The 12,944-nt window shown below is 51.0% G+C and overlaps 1 protein-coding gene across 1 annotated transcript in view; it reads right to left on the reverse strand.

The window, feature by feature from the left end:
* LOC135974716 (uncharacterized) overlaps positions 1–12,944 on the reverse strand; it is a 618,001-nt gene that overhangs the window by 97,068 nt on the left and 507,989 nt on the right. The window lies entirely within an intron of this gene.

Here is a 12,944-nt window from a genome sequence, read left to right on the forward strand (position 1 = left end):
TCTAAGGTGCCACAAGTACTCCTGTTCTTTTTGAGGATACAGACTAACACGGCTGCTACTCTGAAATCTGGGTCTGTGTTGTTGTTTTTTTCCCTAGTGAGCAGGAGCATTCATCAGGGTCTATCCAGGAAAATGCCCTCCTAATGGCTGCTCCATTGTTTGGGCAGCTAGACCTATTCAGTCTCAATGAATTGTAACCACCTTCCTCATGACTGTGTCTCCCCTTTAGGTGAGGGTGTTGAAAAAGACGGTTACTCACCGTTGTAACTGTTGTTCTTCGAGATGTGTTGCTCATATCCATTCCAATTAGGTGTGCGCGCGCTGCGTGCACGATCGTCGGAGAATTTTCTACCCTAGCAACACCGGCGGGTCGGCTGTGGAGCCCCCTAGAGTGGCGCCTTCATGGCGCTGAATATATACCCCAGCCGACCCGGCGCCCCCTCAGTTCCTTCTTGCCGGCTACTCCGACAGTGGGGAAGGGGGGCGGGTTTGGAATGGATATGAGCAACACATCTCGAAGAACAACAGTTACAACGGTGAGTAACCGTCTTTTCTTCTTCGAGTGCTTGCTCATATCGATTCCAATTAGGTGACTCCCAAGCCCAACTTAGGTGGTGGGGTCGGAGTGAGACATTGCTGTGTGCAAAACCGCAGATCCGAATGCAGCATCGTCCCTGGACTGCTGCACTAGTGCATAGTGAGCTGTAAATGTGTGGACTGATGACCAAACCGCCGCTCTACAAATGTCCTGGATCGGAACTTGCGCCAGGAAAGCCGTCGAGGAAGCTTGGGCCCTCGTGGAGTGAGCGGTGAGGTGCGGTGCTGAGACACCTGCCAGGTTATAGCAAGTCCGGATGCAAGACGTAATCCAGGAGGATAGGCATTGTGAGGAGACCGGTAAGCCTTTCATTCGGTCGGCCACTGCAACGAAGAGTTGCGTCGTCTTTCTAAAGTGCCTTGTGCGGTCAATATAGAAAGCCAGGGCCCTGCGTACATCCAGAGAATGCAAACGTTGATCCTGGCGAGTAGCATGTGGTTTAGGATGAAAGACCGGGAGAAATATATCCTGGTTGATATGAAATGGAGAAACCACCTTAGGGAGAAAGGCAGGATGTGGACGAAGCTGCACTTTATCCTTATGGAAAACTGTGTAAGGGGGCTTGGATGTAAGCGCCCTGAGTTCAGAAACGTGCCTTGCTGAGGTGATGGCTACGAGGAAGGCTGTCTTCCAGGATAGGTACAGAAGTGAACAGGTGGCCAGTGGCTCGAATGGAGGACCTGTGAGCTTGGAGAGAACCAGGTTGAGATCCCACGTCGGAATGGGCTGACGTTGTTGTGGGTACATCCGGTCTAAGCCCTTGAGGAATCTAGCGACCATCGGGTTAGAGAATACCGAGGACGCGAGTTCCCCTGGGAGAAAGGCTGATATAGCGGCCAGGTGAACTCTAATTGAAGATATCGCCAACCCCTGCTGTTTTAGGGAGAGGAGATATTCCAATATGAGAGGAATAGGTGCCTGTAACGGGGACGTGGCTCGTTGTTCGCACCAACAGGAGAACTGCTTCCACTTGGCCAAGTACGTGGCTCGTGTTGAGGGCTTCCTACTGCTCAACAGAATCTGTTGGACCGAGAGTGAGCATTGTTGCTCTGCCTGGGTGAACCATGGAGCAGCCACGCCGTGAGGTGAAGAGATTGCAGGTCGGGGTGACGCAGCCGGCCGTGGTCCTGAGAGATGAGATCTGGACATAATGGAAGCGGGATCGGTGTCTGAACCGAGAGTTCCAACAGTGTGGTGTACCAATGTTGTCTCGGCCACGCTGGAGCGATCAGAATTACCTGTGCCTGGTCTCTGCGCAATTTGAGCAGTACCTTGTGGACCAGAGGAAACGGAGGGAAGGCATAAAACAGGTGGTCTTTCCAGGGAAGGAGAAACGCATCCGAGAGGGAGCCCGGAGCTCGACCTTGCAGGGAGCAGAACACGTGGCACTTCCTGTTGTCTCGAGATGCAAACAGGTCTATCTGGGGAAATCCCCACTTCTGGAAGACGGAATGTATAATGTCCGGACGGATAGACCACTCGTGCGTCTGAAAGGACCTGCTGAGTCGGTCCGCTAAAGTGTTCTGGACTCCAGGGAGGAACGATGCCGTGAGATGGATTGAGTGGGCGATGCAGAAGTCCCACAGGCGAATGGCCTCTTGGCATAGAATTGACGAACGTGCTCCTCCTTGCTTGTTGATGTAAAACATGGCCGTGGTGTTGTCGATGAGAACTAACACACAGCGGCCACGTAGGAGATTGAGAAATGCCTGGCACGCCAGGCGCACCGCCATCAGTTCCCGAACATTGATGTGCAGAGCTAGCTGGGGTGCAGTCCACAGGCCCTGGGTATGGTGTTCGTTGAGATGGGCGCCCCAACCCAGAGATGAAGCGTCTGTGACCAGGTGCAGAGAGGGTTGTGGGGCGTGAAATGGCATCCCCTCGCAAACCACATTGTGATCTAGCCACCAGGTGAGGGAGGTCAGGACTGAGTTCGGGACCGTGACCACCATGTTCAGGCTGTCCCGATGTGGGCGGTATATCGATGACACCCAGGTCTGGAGTGGGCGAAGCCGAAGTCTGGCATGCCTGGTTACGTACGTGCAGGAAGCCATGTGACCCAGCAGGGTGAGGCACGATCTCACCGTGGTAGTTGGGAAGGCCTTGAGCCCTTGAATAAGGCTCGTGATGGTACAAAAGCGGTTGTCTGGCAGGATGGCTTGTGCACGTCTGGAGTCTAGGACTGCGCCGATGAATTCTATTCTCTGGGTAGGTTCTAAAGTGGATTTGTCCTTGTTGAGTAGGATGCCCAACTCGTTGAATGTGTGCACTATTATGTGAACGTGAGCTCGAACTTGCTCTTTGGTGCGACCGCGTACCAGCCAGTCGTCTAGGTACGGGAACACCTGTATCCCTTGCCGACGAAGGTATGCTGCCACGACAGCCATACATTTCGTGAACACTCTTGGGGCCGAGGATAGGCCGAAGGGAAGGACTGCAAATTGGTAGTGCACCTTGTTTACCACAAATCGCAGGAAGCGTCTGTGAGGCGGGTAAATTGCAATATGAAAGTATGCGTCTTTCATGTCGAGGGCGGCGAACCAGTCTCCAGGATCGAGGGAAGGGATAATGGCCCCTAAAGAGACCATGCGGAACTTCAACTTTACTACAAATTTGTTGAGTCCGCGCAAGTCCAAGATGGGTCGCAGACCCCCTTTGGACTTGGGGATCAGGAAGTAACGGGAATAAAATCCCCTGCCCCTTAACTCTAATGGAACCTCCTCTATGGCCCCCGTCAATAGGAGCGTGGAAACCTCCTGTATAAGAAGTTGCTCGTGAGAAGGGTCCCTGAAGAGGGACGGGGAGGGGGGGGTGGGAGGGGGGGAATGAAGAAAACTGGATAGCGTATCCTCTCTCTACCGTGCGAAGGACCCAACGGTCCGAGGTTATAAGGGACGAAGCACGGTGGAAATGGGAAAGGCGATCCCGAAAGGAGGGGGTTGGATCCTGGGGGATGACTGGGGCGCCGTCCTCGACCGCACCTTCAAAAGTTCTGCCTGGGGCCTGAAGGTGGCCTTGGTGGCCCCTGGTTCTGACCGGGTTGAGGGCCAGTCCACCTTCTCCTACCACCTCGCCCCCGCCTTCTGGCAGAGTCCTGTCTCTGACGAGGTGGAGGGGGGTAGAAACGTTGAGGCTGGGGCCTAAATGGTCTGCGCTGGGGACCCGCAACATGCATCCCCAGGGAGCGCATGATTGTTCTCGAGTCCTTGAGGCTCTGCAGACGAGAGTCCGTCTTGTCCGAGAACAATCCATGTCCCTCAAAAGGCAGATCCTGTAAGGTTTGCTGCAGCTCCGGAGGCAAACCCGAAACCTGAAGCCAGGAGATCCTCCGCATAGCGATACCTGAAGCCAGGGTTCTCGCAGCCGAGTCCGCTATGTCCAAGGAGGCCTGCAAGGAGGTCCGAGCCACCTTCTTACCCTCCTCTACCAAGGCCCCAAACTCCTCCCTGGAGTCTTGGGGAACCAATTCCTTGAACTTCCCCATAGAGTTCCAGGAATTAAAGTTATAGCGGCTCAGGAGCGCCTGCTGGTTAGCCGCTCTAAGTTGCAGCCCTCCGGCTGAATAAACTTTACGGCCAAACAAATCGAGGCGCTTAGCCTCCTTCGATTTGGGCGCTGCGGCCTGTTGACCGTGGCGCTCCCTTGCATTCACTGATGACACCACCAGTGAACACGGCTGGGGATGGGTATACAAGTACTCATAGTCCTTTGAGGGGACAAAGTACTTTCTTTCCACCCCTCTCGCTGTGGGTGGGATAGAGGCAGGAGTTTGCCATATCGTAGTGGCGTTAGCCTGGATCGTGCGGATCAGGGGCAACGCCACTCTGGATGGGGCATCCGCAGAGAGGATGTTCACAATGGGGTCTTGCACCTCCACTATCTCCTCTGCCTGAAGGTCCATATTACATGCCACCCTACGTAATAGGTCCTGGTGTGCCCGGAGATCTATCGGGGGTGGACCTGTGCTCGTTGTGCCCGCCACTGCCTCATCTGGGGAAGATGAGGAAGATGCCTCAGGTGGCAAGGGATCCAAGGGCGGGACCTGGTCCAATGAGCCTTGGAGCGGAGCATCACCTGCCCCTGGGTCCAGGACGTCAGGTGGTGCGGGCACGGAAGCCTCCATGCCCCCTGGAGGAGGGCGAGAGATGGTGGACTCTGGGGCCCTTCGCTCAGAGTGCACCGAGCGAGAGGCTGATGGTGGTGGAGCCCCTTGCGCTTGGTGGTACGCCCACGGGGTCCAAAACGACCAGTGCGAAGGTCCCTGAACGGGATCCTCCGCTACCTCCTGCCAGTGGCCCATGTCCGGATGATCGGCCTGCCCCTGAGGGGGGTATGCCGATCTCGATGCCCCATCGGAGGAGCGGGACGCTGATCTAGATGGCCATGGCGGTGCCGACCGCGCCGAGACGAGCTCCGGAAGGTACGGTGCCGTACGGTGCCGGTCTAGAGATGAACGGTCCCTGTGCGGTGCCGGCGAACGGTGCCGAGATCGGGATCGGTGCCGATGACCGCGTCGGTGCCGAGAGTCCGACCTGGACCTGGAATGTGATCTTGAGTAGGCCCGGTGCCGGGAGCGGCCTCTTGACGTCGAGCGTCGATCGTAGCGGTGCCGAGAACTACGTCTCGATGTCGACCGGTGCCGACGATCATAGCGGTGCCGAGACGTAGAACGGTGCCGCGACGATGATCTTAGCCGCGAGTACGACCGGTGCCGAGGTGATATCCGGTGCCGGGACTGCGAGCGGCGTGGGGACCTGCTTCGGGACCTGGACTGGTGCCGTGGTTCCAGCCCCTGCGATGGAGGGCGCATCAAGGCAGGTTTCCCCCTGGACTGGACCAGACGAGTCAACGGTGCCGACGGTGCCGGTGGTTGGGGCGGTGCCGGCTCCGTGAGAGCGATCAAGTCTCTCGCCGTCGCGAAGGTCTCTGGGGTCGACGGGAGGCACTGTATCACCGCCGGTCGCGGTGGTGATCCTGTCTGCACCGGACTCAACGGCCTCGGAGCCGGAGTCGACGGTGCTGGAGGCACCTGTTTTTGGTGCTCCACAGGCGGACGCGGCTCTACCCCCGGCACTGGGGGAGCCGGCGTCTTCAGTACGGCAGTCCCCGTCTTATGGGATTTTTTATGTCCCGGGGATGATGAACGGCGCCGAGGCACTTGCTGTAAGTGCGGTGCCGACGGGGTCCGGTGCCGTGGAGGCTTGTCCGACGTGGTCGGAATGGTCGGTGCCGCCGGGGCACTGCACACCGAGGCGCTAGGTGCCGGGGCTTGACGCGCCGATGGAGTGTCCGGGCTAAGTGCCGCCTCCATAAGGAGTTGCCGAAGCCGAAAGTCCCGCTCCTTCTTGGTCCTCGGTCTGCAGGCCTTACAGATCTTGCACTTATCTGTCTGATGGGACTCCCCCAGGCACTTCAGACACGAGTCGTGCGGGTCACTCGTTGGCATAGGCTTAGCGCAGGACGCGCACTGTTTGAAGCCAGGAGCCTTGGGCATGAGCCCGGCCACGCGCCGGGGGAAAAAGGGGGAGACAACCCCCTTAATCCCCTTTAACTATATAACAACTATTAACAAAGTGAATAAACAACTATCTAACTATATACAACTAGAACTATAACTATAACTATCAATAAACGGAATAAGCTAGGGAGAGTGGAGAACAGCTACGCCGCGCTCCACAGTTCCAACGACCGTCAGGGGCGGTAAGAAGGAACTGAGGGGGCGCCGGGTCGGCTGGGGTATATATTCAGCGCCATGAAGGCGCCACTCTAGGGGGCTCCACAGCCGACCCGCCGGTGTTGCTAGGGTAGAAAATTCTCCGACGATCGTGCACGCGGCGCGCGCACACCTAATTGGAATCGATATGAGCAAGCACTCGAAGAAGAACTGTCTGATCTGATTTGAAGTAAAGCACGTAAATCATGTTTTGTGAAAAGAATTGAAATATACAATTAATACCATAGGCACTGACTCCATAGGTGCTCCTCGAGCACCCACAGAAAAAAAATAGTGGGTGCTCAGCAGCCACCAGCCACCCACCCATCAGCTGTTCAGCAGTGGGCTGGAGGCACTCGGGGGTGGGAAGAGGCGGAGAGAGGGTGGGGCCTTGGGGGAAGGAACAGGGTGTGACTGTGCGGTGAAGCACCCTCCCAGAAAAATGGAAATCGGCAACTGGGATTAATACAGATAATTATGGTCATATATCAGCACAATCTTCAGTTTTCTGACCTTATTAAAATCTAGTTTGTCTTTTGACTGTAGCCCTGACAGCAAGATCAGCAAAATATTTTGAATTGGATTATAATTTTTATAAAAGGGGGAAAATAATGGAAAATTATTAAGCAAGACTCAGGTCACTCCCCAGAGATCCATGCAGGAAGGATAATCTGTGTGCATGGATTTACCACTTTTTGTGTGGAAAAAGAATGGTTGAATCTGCAGCACTATCCCTGGATCTTGTAAATGGCCTTCTGTGGGGCAAGGGATTGATGTGTGGAGAGAAGGCATGACATGGTTAGGGGAAAATGCACTATATGCACTGTTTCCCCACCAATTCCTCAAGAAGTCTACTTGAATGTAACCACAATTAATTTTATACTCTCTTTCCATGATATAGAAACATCCCTTTCCCTGTTTAGGGTAGTGTGAGTGAGCCAGAAGCCTCGGAGTTTCAGATGAACTTGGAGAATCTTCAGTTTCTGGGAAGCTGACTGCCTTGTCATTTCTGCACAGGGGTGAGGGAAAATCCCTTTCTCCCATGGATGGAGTAATCTGGAGGAAATTTCACTGAGGACAACCTCAAAGATCTTCCCCATGTTTTTTCATTAGAAGGGATGATCTGACCTCAAATATTTGCACTGCAGCTGTTCTCAACCAAGAAATACTTATTTAATCACTTTTCTATAATGTTTGTTACATACTGTGAGTTCTAGAATATTTTTGAAAACCAGAATAAATATTACACTTAATAAATGCATAGGAAATACTAGTTGAAACTAGTAATATCTTACCTAATAGTGAAAAGATAAAAGCAAACTTTTAAACTTTATCCACTGTAAATAATGATAGATTAATAGATATTTCTAATTTTAAATGCATGTTATTTATCTGATATCATCTCTTCAAAATGATATATAAGGCTCATTTATATACAGATTGGGGGCCTGATCCCCTGGAGGGCAAGCATGCCATTAAGTTTCATAGATTCCAAAGCCAGAAGGAACCATTATGATCATCTAATCTGACCTCCAGTTTAACACAGGCCTTAGAACTTCCCCCAAAATATTTCCTACAGTATATCTTTTAGAAAAACATCCAATCTTGATTTTAAAATTGTCAGTGATGGAGAACCCACTATGACCCTTGGTAAATTGTTCCAATGGTTAAATACACTGACTGTTAAAATTTTATGTCTTATTTCAATCTGAGTTTGTCTAGCTTCAACTTCCAGCTGTTGGATTGTGTTTATATCTTTTTTTGCTAGCTTGAAGAGCCCACTATTACCTAGTTGTTCCCCATGAAGATGCTTATATACTGTAATCAAGTCACTGTTGAACCTTCTGTTTGTTAAACTATGTAGATTGAGCTCCTTGAGTCTCTCACTATAAAACAGGTTTTCTAATCTTTTAATCCTTCTCATGTCTCTTCTCCAAACCCTATCCAATTTATCAGCTGCAAGGGTCTATGGACTATAACCTGAGTCTACAGAGCCTGATGTTCCCACAGTGCCATTAGGAGACCATGCAAAACCCCAGGGACCACTGTGGAGAGTAGGTGCCACAGTAAGTACCACCTATGGGAGCCAGAGTGATGGTACTCTGCAACCCTCTATTTGGCCAAGTGCCCTATTTAACCCCAGGGGTTGGCCCACAAAGTTGAAACACAGACTTCGGCTGCTGTGGCTCCAGACTTCACTTTGTCTTCTGATCCCATCCTGACTCTGACCCTGACTTTTGCCTCCTGACTCTGGCCTGGTATTGTCTCTGCTCTCTGGCTCTGACCCTGATTCCTGCCTCCTGATTCCAGCCTGGTACTACCTCTGACCTCTGGTCTCTGACCTTAGCCTCACTATGACCATGACTCTTGCTTACTGAACCTCCCTTGTGCGATTCATCTGACTCCTGTTCAGTGACTACAGTTCCAGTTCAGCATAATTCCTGAATTGTGGACACCAGCCTTTGCCCGAGTTGTTCTGAACAGACTTCAAACCCTTGCAGACAAAATCCATTCTGAAGCGCAGTTTGGCTTCAGAGCCAAAAGCTCTGCTATCGACATGGTCTTCTAGCTAAGATAACTACAAGAGAAATACAGAGAACAAAAAAGCCCCTTTACAAAGCAATTTCACAAAGGCTTTTGATCTTGTCAGTAGAAGCGGGCCTATTTGTGTTTCTAGAAAAAACTGGATATCCCCCCAAGCTCTTTAGCTAAGATTCAATCCAATATGATAGCTCAGACTCCAAGGCTTTCCAGATTCATAGAGGGGTCAAGCAGGGCTGTGTGATTGCCCTAACTTTGTTTGGGATCTTCTTCTTGCTACTGAAACAAGTTTTTGGTTTCTTAACTGAGGGAATCTACTTGCACACAAGATCTGATGGAAACCTGTTCAATCTTGCAAGACACCGATCTAAAATCAAGACTCAGGAGGCCCTCATTCAACACCTCCTCTTCGCTGATGATGCAGCAGTGACACTCCACCCAGTAGCCCATCTCCAAAACCTCCTGGATAGTTTTTCCAAAGCCTGCCAAGACTTCGAGCTTACAATAAGTCTAAAAAAGATGAACATAATGTGCCAAGGAGTTGAGCAAGCACCCTCCATCAACATCAACAACTATGAACTTGAAGTGGTGAATGAATTCACATACCTGGGGTCTACTATTGCAGTCAACCTTTCACTTGAAATGGAACTCAGCATCCACATTGGAAAAGCCACCACAACAATGTTTAGACTGAACAATAGGGTCTGGCAAAACAACAAACTGACAGGACACAAAGATCTGTGTGTATCGTGCATGTGTTATCAGCACACTTTTGTATGGGAGCAAGGCATGAATCTTATACTCTTATCAGAAAAAGAGGCTCAACAGCTTTCATATGCATTGCCTCATCAAATCTTTGTAATCTCCTGGACGGATAGAGTCACCAACACTGAGGTGCTCAAGCTGGCCAGCATACAAACACTCCTCAAACAGAGACGCCTCCACTGGCTTGGACATGTGTGCTGAATGAATGATGGGTGCACCCCAAAGGATATCCTCTACAGTGAACTGGCATCTGGAAAAAAGACCCAAAGGACACCCAAAATTGCATTTCAATGATGTGTGCAAGCGAGACCTCAAAGAAATGGACATGGATGTGGATAACTGGGAAGATCACACTCAGTATAGCAGTCTTTGGAAACAAGAGCTTAACAAAGGTCTCCAGAGTTACGAGAGGAAGCGGTCCAGCTTAGCAGAGGAGAAAAGAGCTCACAGAAGGCAGAGTCCAAAGGGTCGAAACACCATCTTTAAATGTATCAGATGCAGCAGAGATTGTCTCTCTCTAGTGGGTCTCTTCGGCCACAGCCATGGCATCTATAAAACCAATTGAGTAAATTATTTACCTCTCAGGGGCGCATACCCATGGTCTCTCCTCAAGACTGAAGGATGCCTATTAGTAGTGGACAGCAGAAATGGACACCATATTCCATCAGTGGTTGCACCAGTGCCAAATATAGGTAAAATAACTTCTCTATTGCTTGATATTTCCCTGTTTATGCATCCCAGGATCACATTTGCTCTTTTTTGGTCACAGTGCCAGGCCAGAAGTTCACATTCAGCTGATTATCCACCATGATGCCCAAATCTTTTTCATAAGAACATAAGACTGGCCATACTGGATCAGACCAATGATTCATCTAGCTTGATATTAAGTTTTCCAAAAGTGCCAGATGTTTTAGAAGAAATTAACAGAGAAGGGCAAATTATTGCATGACCCATCCCCTTTTTCCAGTCCCAGCTTCTGGCAGTTGGAGGTTTAGGAATACCCAGAACATAGGGTTGAATCTCTGGCCATCTTGGCTAATAGCCATTGATGGACCTATCCTCCATGAACTTATCTAATTTTTTTTTTTAGCCAATTGTACTTTTTGGCCTTCATGACATCCCATGGCAATGAGTTCCACAGGTTGAATGTGTGCTGTGTGAAGTACTTCCTTATGTTTGCTTTAAACCTGCTCTCTATTAATTTCATTGGGTGACCCCTGGTTCTTCTTATGTGAAGGATAAATAACACTTCCTTATTCACTTAATCTACACCATTCCTGATTTTATAGACCTCTATCATATCTCTCCTCAGTCTCTTTTCTAAAGTGAACAGTTCCAGCTTTTTAATCTCTCCTTATACAGAGGCTGTTCCATACCCCTAATCATTTTTATTGCCCTTCTCTTTTTTGACCACCGCTGCACACGGAGCAGATGTTTACAGAGAACTAGCTACGATGACTCCAATATCTTTCTTGAGTAGTAACAGCTAATTTAGGGCCTTGTCTACACTACGAGAGTAGTTCGATTTTACTTGCATCGAATTTTTGGAATCGATATTGCAAAGTCGAACGTGTGTGTCCACACTAAGGACAGTAATTCGACTTTGTGCGTCCACACTAACGGTGAAAGCGTCGACATTCGAAGCGGTGCGCTGTGGTCAGCTATCCCACAGTTCCCGCAGTCCCCTCTGCCCATTGGAATTCTGGGTGTAGCCAGCAATGCCTTCTGGGTAACAAAATGTGTCGAGGGTGCTTTTGGGTAACTGTCGTCATCCGTCCATCACTCCCGCCCTCCCTCCCTGAAAGCACCGGCGGGAAATAATTTCGCGCACTTTTCCAGTCATTGACAGCGCGGACGCCACAGCACTGCGAGCATGGAGCACGCTGCGACCATCGCTGCAGTTGTGGCCGCTCTCAACGCCTCGCAGCTTATCATACAGGTTTCCCTGAGGCAGATGCAGAAAAGTCAGGCGAGGAGGCTACGGCACCGTGGTGATGTCCTGAAGTCTGAGAGTAGCACAGACCTCTCAGAAAGCAGGGGACCCAGCACCGAGGACATCACGGTGGCAATGGGTCATGTTGATGCCGTGGAACGGCGATTCTGGGCACGGGAAACAAGCACTGAGTGGTGGGACCGCATAGTGCTGCAGGTCTGGGATGAATCCCAGTGGCTGCGAAACTTTCGCATGCGGAAGGGAACTTTCCTGGAACTTTGTGAGTTGCTGTCCCCTGCCCTGAAGCGCAGTGACACCCGGTTGCGAGCTGCACTGAGTGTACAGAAGCGAGTGGCCATAGCCCTCTGGAAGCTTGCAACTCCAGACAGCTACCGGTCAGTCGCGAACCAGTTTGGGGTGGGCAAATCTACCGTGGGGGTTGTTGTGATGCAAGTAGCAAAGGCAATCGTTGATGTACTGCTGCCAAAGGTAGTGACCCTGGGAAACGTGGAGGCGATCATAGATGGCTTCGCAGCGATGGGATTCCCAAACTGCGGTGGGGCCATAGATGGAACTCACATCCCTATCCTGGCACCGGACCACCAGGCCACCCAGTACATTAACCGAAAGGGATACTTTTCCATGGTGCTGCAAGCACTGGTGGACCACAGGGGACGTTTTACCAACAGCTACGTGGGATGGCCGGGCAAGGTTCATGACGCTCGTGTTTTCAGGAACTCTGGTCTGTTTAGACGGCTGCAACAAGGTATTTACTTCCTGGACCACAAAATAACTGTTGGGGATGTGGAGATGCCTATAGTCATCCTCGGGGACCCAGCCTACCCGCTAATGCCCTGGCTCATGAAGCCCTATACTGGCGCCCTGGACACTGAAAAAGAACTCTTCAACTACCGGCTGAGCAAGTGCAGAATGGTGGTGGAGTGTGCTTTTGACCGTCTCAAGGGGAGATGGAGAAGCTTACTGACTCGCTGTGATCTCAGCGAAACCAATATCCCCATTGTTATAGCAGCTTGCTGTGTGCTCCACAATCTCTGTGAGAGCAAGGGGGAGACCTTTATGGCGGGGTGGGAGGTTGAGGAAAATAGCCTGGCTGCTGATTACTCACAGCCAGACAGCCGGGCGATTAGAAGAGACCAGCGGGAAGCGCTGTGCATCCGGGAGGCTTTGAAAGCAAAGTTCCTGAGTGAGCAGGGTAACCTGTGACTTTAAAGTTTGTGTACTGAGAAGCTAAACCTGCCCCCGTTTCTTTACCCAGTTAATGTTGACTATCCTATCCAGTTACATACCCCCTTCACCCCCCTTCCAACACACGTTTCGAAATAAAAATAGTTCTACTTTGTTAAAGCACACCGTTTTCTTTAATACTGTTTTCG

Source organism: Chrysemys picta, chromosome 1 (assembly GCF_011386835.1).
Source record: "Chrysemys picta bellii isolate R12L10 chromosome 1, ASM1138683v2, whole genome shotgun sequence".
NCBI classification, from domain to species: Eukaryota; Metazoa; Chordata; order Testudines; family Emydidae; genus Chrysemys; species Chrysemys picta.